At 50.0% G+C, this 7,500-nt stretch overlaps 1 long non-coding RNA gene across 2 annotated transcripts in view; it reads right to left on the bottom strand.

The window, feature by feature from the left end:
* Positions 1-70: 70 nt before the first annotated feature.
* The window catches only part of LOC311373042, an 8,034-nt gene continuing 604 nt past the window's right edge, over positions 71-7,500 (bottom strand). Inside the window, exons 2-4 of one of the 2 annotated variants that reach the window (XR_014642166.1) lie at positions 3,238-3,325; positions 2,116-2,176; positions 71-242 (exon numbers count right to left, since the gene is read on the bottom strand). This is a non-coding gene — a long non-coding RNA (uncharacterized lncRNA). Of the gene's footprint in view, positions 243-2,115; positions 2,180-3,237; positions 3,326-7,500 lie in introns of both variants that reach the window. The other variant, XR_014642167.1, reaches the window with a different exon arrangement.

The following is a 7,500-nucleotide window of genomic DNA, read 5'->3' on the forward strand; positions in this document are numbered from 1 at the left end:
AGTAAAAGTCCTCCTCCACCAATGGGAGCAGGCCTTTCAAAGTAAAAGTCCTCATTCCCCAATGGGAGCAGGCCTTTCAAAGTAAGAGTCCTAGTCTTCACATGTTAACACCTAACGGAGGGCGTGTCCTACCCTGGCCTCTTGACGGGTCCTAGTTTGTTCAGCGCTCTGCTGTGCTGGCTGGCCCGGTTCTCATACGTCCGCAGGGGGTCTGCTGAGGAGAAGTGCCTGAAGGGGGGCGTCTGAGAGAGAGAGAGGGAGAGAGAGAGAGAGAGAGAATTATATATTTAAACCGATGTGAGATATAAAGGGAAATGTCAGAGGAGCCCTGGTGGTCTGTAGAACATGGAGCTTTCACACTATGAAGGCACACCTCAGCTGTCAACATGCAGTGACATCACAACATAAAGAGGGGCAACAAACACAGCTCAACACCACCAAACCCCACAAACTAGACCTAAACTCCACCTAACTAGACCTAAACACCACCTAACCAAACCCCACAAACTAGACCTAAACTCCACCTAACTAGACCTAAACACCACCTAACCAAACCCCACAAACTAGACCTAAACACCACCTAACCAAACCCCACAAACTAGACCTAAACACCACCTAACCAAACCCCACAAACTAGACCTAAACACCACCTAACCAAACCCCACAAACTAGACCTAAACACCACCTAACCAAACCCCACAAACTAGACCTAAACACCACCTAACTAGACCTAAACACCACCTAACCAAACCCCACAAACTAGACCTAAACACCACCTAACTAGACCTAAACACCACCTAACCAAACCCCACAAACTAGACCTAACACCACCTAACTAAACCTCAAACTAGACCTAACACCACCTAACTAAACCTAAACACCACCTAACTAAACCCCACAAACTAGACCTAAACACCACCTAACTAGACCTAAACACCACCTAACCAAACCCCACAAACTAGACCTAAACACCACCTAACTAGACCTAACACCACCTAACTAGACCTAAACTCCACCTAACTAGACCTAAACACCACCTAACTAGACCTAAACACCACCTAACTAAACCTAAACACCACCTAACTAGACCTAAACACCACCTAACTAGACCTAAACACCACCTAACTAAACCCCACAAACTAGACAAACACCACCTAACTAAACCTCAAACTAGACCTAAACACCACCTAACTAAACCTAAACACCACCTAACTAAACCTAAACTCTACCAAACTAACACCACCACCCACCTCTCCACCTTCCAATATAATAACAACAACCAAGTCCAGCCGACTCCCCCTCACTCCCCCCCCCTCCCCCCGATTCCAGAACAAAGCGGTCCTTGACCCTCCCACCCCCCCCCTCTCGGACCATGGTCACGCTACGGGAGGGACGGCCTCCGCACGCCTCCCCCGGGGGGAGTCAACACCACCAGGGGGGGAGCGGGCGTGACGGTGAGGAGGAGAGAGACCCAGGGGGGAGATACAGTGAGGGAGGGGCAGAAAGACAAAGAGGCACAGAGAGATGGGGGAGGTAGAGAGCGATGGAGGGAGAGGGAGAGGGAGGTAGAGAGACAGAGAGGTAGAGAGCGGTAGAGAGAGAGAGACCAAGAGGGAGAGAGACAGAGAGAGGTAGAGAGACCAAGAGGTAGAGAGAGAGGAAGAGAGAGGTAGCGAGACAGAGAGACAAAGAGAAAGAGAGACAGAGAGAGGTAGAGGGACAGAGAATTAGAGAGAGAGAGAGAGAGAGAGAGAGAGAGAGAGAGAGAGAGAGAGAGAGAGAGAGAGAGAGAGAGAGAGAGAGAGAGAGAGAGAGAGAGAGAGAGAGAGAGAGAGAGAGAGAAACAGAGAGGTAGACAGACAGAGAAGTAGAGAGAGAGAGAGAGAGGTAGAGAGAGAAACAGAGAGGTAGAGAGGCAGAGAGAGAGAGAGAAAGGCAGCGGCCATAAGAGACAGAGAGAGGTAGAGAGGTAGGGACAGAGCCAGACGGAGCCAGGGAGAGCCAGGGAGAGCCAGACAGAGCCAGGGAGAGGCAAGGAGAGGCAGGGAGAGGCAAGGAGAGGCAGGGAGAGGCAGGGAGAGGCAGGGGCGCTGCCCAGGGGGGGGCCCAGCCTACCTTCTTGCCCTCTGGGGAGGAGTGCTGCAGCCGGTCCCTCTCCTCCATGGTTACCACCGGGCTGCTGACCACACGCAGCGGGAGACGGCGGACATGAGGAGGAACCACAGCATCATGTTAGCCCCTGGATGAACACACCTTTGAACACAGGCGGCCGTCCACACGGCCGTCCTTCAGTGACTGCGTGTCTCCTTGCAGGTACAAATGACCAGGGGGCAATGGCATTGGAGGAGATGTTTTTAGGTACAGACAGACACACAAAATGGGAGCAGGGTGCACAGCTGGGACAAATACAGGTCTCCCTCAGCAGAGCCTGCCTTCAGGGAGGGGTTACTGGGTTGCTGGGGAGCTGGTTCTGGGGAGGGGGGGGGGGGGGGAAGGGGAGGTGGGGTGGAGGTAAGGGAGGTGGAGGAGGGGAAGGTAAGGCTGATGGAGGTGGAGGTAGAGGTGATGAAGCTGGAGGTGGAAGTGGAGGATGGTGATAGTACTGATGTGTGGTGATGGTGATGTGATGATATGATGTACTGGTGTGGATGAATGGTGAGGATTGTGTAGTGATGTTATGATATGTTGTACTGGTGACGATGTGTGCTGGTAGTGACGAGGATGGTGATTAAGGGCCAATCCCATTTCCACCCCTTCCTCCTCCCCCATGCACCTCTCCCTTGTCTGAGTCTTCCCTTCCCTTGCCCCTCAATACAGAGGAGGGTAAGAACGCTCCCCTAAGAAATGAGACACCCCTCCGTTACCGTCGCGTCGTCATCGCCTGACGCTCGCGCACTGCTACGTCAACAGAGGCCAAAATATCACAGTCAACTTCACAGCAACGAGTCTGTGAGTGAATGATAACAATTATTAAGGATTCATGACAGCTGCCAAATAAATCGCTGGCTGTCTTTTCCTCAAAGCACCTCCCTTTCAAAGTGTGGTCCTGTGGAAGCTTCAATTCAAGGGCTACGTAGCCCCTACGTCTCGGCCCTCAGCCCTTAACCCAAATGAGGATTGAGACAGCCCTACCCCTCACATGAACGCGCAGAAAAAAAAACAAGGGCGAGGGGGGAAGGTGGTGGAAATGGGACCGGCCCTTAATGACCATATGACGGCGTCTCTGGGAGGGCTTACTCGTGTCTCTTGGCCTCTTCACCGGAGACAGAGAAGCCCCAGCTGTGTTTGAAGCCTCCATCACGCTGTTTCTCTGATCGGTCCAGCGCTGGGGAGGAGAGAGGAGAGGAACGTTAATACAGGAGGAGAACCCCAGAGGAACGTTAAGTCAGGAGGAGAACCCCAGAGGAACGTTAAGTCAGGAGGAGAACCCCAGAGGAACGTTAAGTCAGGAGGAGAACCCCAGAGGAACGTTAAGTCAGGAGGAGAACCCCAGAGGAACGTTAAGTCAGGAGGAGAACCCCAGAGGAACGTTAAGTCAGGAGGAGAACCCCAGAGGAACGTTAAGTCAGGAGGAGAACCCCAGAGGAACGTTAAGTCAGGAGGAGAACCCCAGAGGAACGTTAAGTCAGGAGGAGAACCCCAGAGGAACGTTAAGTCAGGAGGAGAACCCCAGAGGAACGTTAAGTCAGGAGGAGAACCCCAGAGGAACGTTAAGTCAGGAGGAGAACCCCAGAGGAACGTTAAGTCAGGAGGAGAACCCCAGAGGAACGTTAAGTCAGGAGGAGAACCCCAGAGGAACGTTAAGTCAGGAGGAGAACCCCAGAGGAACGTTAAGTCAGGAGGAGAACCCCAGAGGAACGTTAAGTCAGGAGGAGAACCCCAGAGGAACGTTAAGTCAGGAGGAGAACCCCAGAGGAAAGTTAAGTCAGGAGGAGAACCCCAGAGGACCGGTAATGCCACGGCCTCAATCACCCACAACATCGTGGTTCCATCCTGGTTCTATGTTCTAGCAGGGTCACACCGTAACTGGGCGTCTCTGACATGTGTAAGAAAAGCGCTACGCATATCCAACCTGCACTGTTCTTCTCATAAAATCAACAATGGCTAAACGTGTGTCCTAGCCTAAATGATATCCCACTGAAATTCCCTGCCAGGATTTCGATTTGATCTTAAGTCTCTTTTGGAACGTCGGGGAGAGAGCATGTGGCTGCCATGACTGCGCACGGCCAAACCTCCACGAAATGGATGAAAGGCGATGGGATCCGGTTGTCCGGTTGCCCGGGGCAACAGATACCTGCCTGGCGGGGGAGGAACCTCAAAGCAGGTATTCCAGGGCCCATCAGAACTGGCCAGAGAAACAACATGCCAGATGCAGCTCTGTCCGTATCAGAGGGCTGTATTTATAATATTTACATGGGGAAGAGCCTGGATTTAACATGACCCATTTATACTTTGCCTATTCAAATAGCCTTCAATTGATCTTATTAAGTAATGCTACATGCAATTCTATTCAGTCACTAAGCAGAGGGCACTAGCCAAAGCAACTCGGTGACCTCAGATAGCATTGGTGTTAAACAGTGAACTCAGTAAGCACTTTGGGGTTAAACAGTAAACTCAGACAGCAGGTTGGGGTTAACCAGTGAATCAGATAGCAGGTTGGGGTTAGTGATTAGCAGCCCCCACTCATGGCTGTATCTGTGTTTGGTCCAACCCAGGTAAGCTCATACATACTGCCCGGGCTAGGTCGCTCTCTCCAGTAGGGCCCACAAACTAACCACGGCATAAGTTTCCCTTCTGCGTTTGTACGTCACTGCACTATGCTTAGACTTAGAGGCTGGGGCCCACAGGTCGCCATGGACGGCCTCAGAGGGGAAAAGGTGAAGTTAGTGTTCAGTTCTGTTAACCTACATTCACACAACCGGGCTCTGAGCATATTTTGGATTCAGAAGTGAGTTCTTAGGCTGCGTTCCAATCAGTTAAAAACACCCCTTCTACACCAACCCGTACGACCTCCACAAACGTTACTCTGCACTCACGATTCTGAATTATCACACCAACATGAAACGCGGCCACCATCTTCACCAGATTCCTTCTGTGGGCTCCAAACCCGGGAGCAGGGGTGAGTAGTCCTTGCCTCACCTTCTGGATTCGTTTGTGGTTTCTATTGGAGAAGCTATCTAGCCAGGGCAGTTCAAAACTATTACCACGGTGGGACAAAACCAAGGTACAGCTGCCGGGGCTACTAAACGCTTCAATTGTCAATTGATGGCCCAAAGTCCAGTTTCGGATCGTGCCATACACCACGAGAGACAGGGGGGGGGAGTTTAACACAAATATAAGACATGATTTACTTCCCGACGACGTCCACAACGAACATGGCAAACCACCAAACCCTTCCTTTGAAGGGTTTGTGGATGACGTCATGCCCGTCCCCAGACCAAACGGAACATCCCGCCCGGCCTGACCCATAAGTCGGCTCCTGTGGAACGCCGCATCACCACCGTGGATCCATTAAGGACTCTCTGCCTGCTCCCTGCTCACCCCCCGCCGCCCCCGTCCTGCTTCTCAAATCATTAGGTCAGCTCTTATTGGGTTTTCATCATCATGGTCGGAGTGCATCTCCCTTCTGGGGGACTGACCCATTTTTAAACCCGCACAGGGCATGTGATTTGTTCCTTTTAGGATTTGATTAGACCGTGCAAAACACACCACTCGGCTGTGGGCCTGTTCAACGCTTGATATGGTCTATATCAGGCATGTTATGTTATTATGGTATACGGGGAATGGGTTAACCTAGCGATTGCTAGTGCTTGGCACTTGGTTCTATGAACATCCTTTCTGTTCCTACTTGAATTTCCCCTTGGGGATCAATAAAACTATCTATCTATCTATCTATCATCTGTACTGACAGCGCTATATCGTATCTCTTTCTTCTGACAAATGTACTTATTGTAAGTCGCTTTGTATAACAGAGTCTTCTCAATGCCATAAATATGATTGTTTGAAATGCCATGGGCCAATTAACACCCGTTCCAGGACGATCTGCCAAAAGGAGTTCAGAGCGGTGCGTTCCTGCAAAGACTGAGTTGTTGACCCGACACCACTTACTGCGCTAACCCTTCCTGTGGTTTTGACATGACATGTAAAACAGTGCAGGGTGTAACAGTGTGTGACCAAGTTGTCTCCTGCGCCATGTGTCGGGCCGTCCCGCTGAAACTAAAATACAGGAAGCAAAGGTTGACTTTGAATATGTGTAAATAAGAGAATTAGTTGCAGCTGTTTGAGACTGCATTGGGGAGACACCTGTCACCCATAAACACACACCTCGTCAGGGTTATGCTACAGCTGCATGTGTAGCCGGGGAGGTTGAGTTCAATATTGCAGGGGAAAGCTCTTTAAGAGTTTGCAGCTAAATGTTTTATCATATCACCTTGCGTTTCTGCAACCGACTCTCAAACTCTTTTAACTGGCTTAAGCATTAATAATGCCCTATTCACCTATTTATAGCCGAGTAAACGGACAGGCCTTTTTAAAATACCGCCCTGCTTATTTGAGGCAAGAAAAAAAAAAACAGAACTGCAAAACTCTCTTTTGTAAACTACCGACTCGTTTTTGGTTTCACTCGCCCTGGTAGAGAATCATTGGATTTTTTTTTAAGCCGTCACGATTTAATGTTTAAGACAAAGATGACCTATCGCACCGGGACAGAGCTCTACACCAGCATAGCCCTTCGTCATGAGGATATGGACATGAGTTTATACTACAGAGTAGCTCGCTCCACCGTACCACACACGTAGGTTATACTAGGATTTACACATGCTAACACAGTGAACAGTGTTGTTGTATGAAGACGCCCATGACACATGTAGGATATACTAGGATTTACACATGTTAACACAGTGTCGCCTATGACACATGTATATCACACCAGTATTTACACATGTTAACATAATGAACAGTATGGCTGCATGGAGCAACACATGACAGACGAAGACTGTATTAAACTAGTATGTACCGTCACACATGTTAACATAGTGAACAGTGTTGCTGTATGAAGCAGCCTATGACAGAGGTAGGCTGTATTATACCAGTATGTAACGTTACGCATGTTAACATAGTGACCAGTGTTGTTGTATGAAGCAGCACAGACATAGGCTGTATTATACTAGTATGCACCGTTACACATGTCAACATAGTGACCAGTGTTGTTGCGCGAAGCAGCCTACGACACATGTTGACCTCACACACAGTTTGCGCACACACAGACATGTGCACCCACTGGTTTGATATACTGGTTTAATACCATAATGAGCAGTGTTGTGGTGGGAGCAGCTTCTGTGTTAAGCCGCTTTGAGATGAAGAAGAGGCTGATGCTGCTCGCCGTTAAGACGCCGACAGCCAGCTCGGTGATCCGGGACCCCGCTGGTTCAAATTAAACACTACACCAACATGACATTAACATGACATGGCTTAGACCCCCCACCGTCCGCAGGCCGGGTC

The sequence above is a fragment of the Micromesistius poutassou genome (assembly GCF_964030765.1).
Source record: "Micromesistius poutassou genome assembly, contig: SCAFFOLD_1200, whole genome shotgun sequence".
In the NCBI taxonomy this organism is placed as follows: domain Eukaryota; kingdom Metazoa; phylum Chordata; class Actinopteri; order Gadiformes; family Gadidae; genus Micromesistius; species Micromesistius poutassou.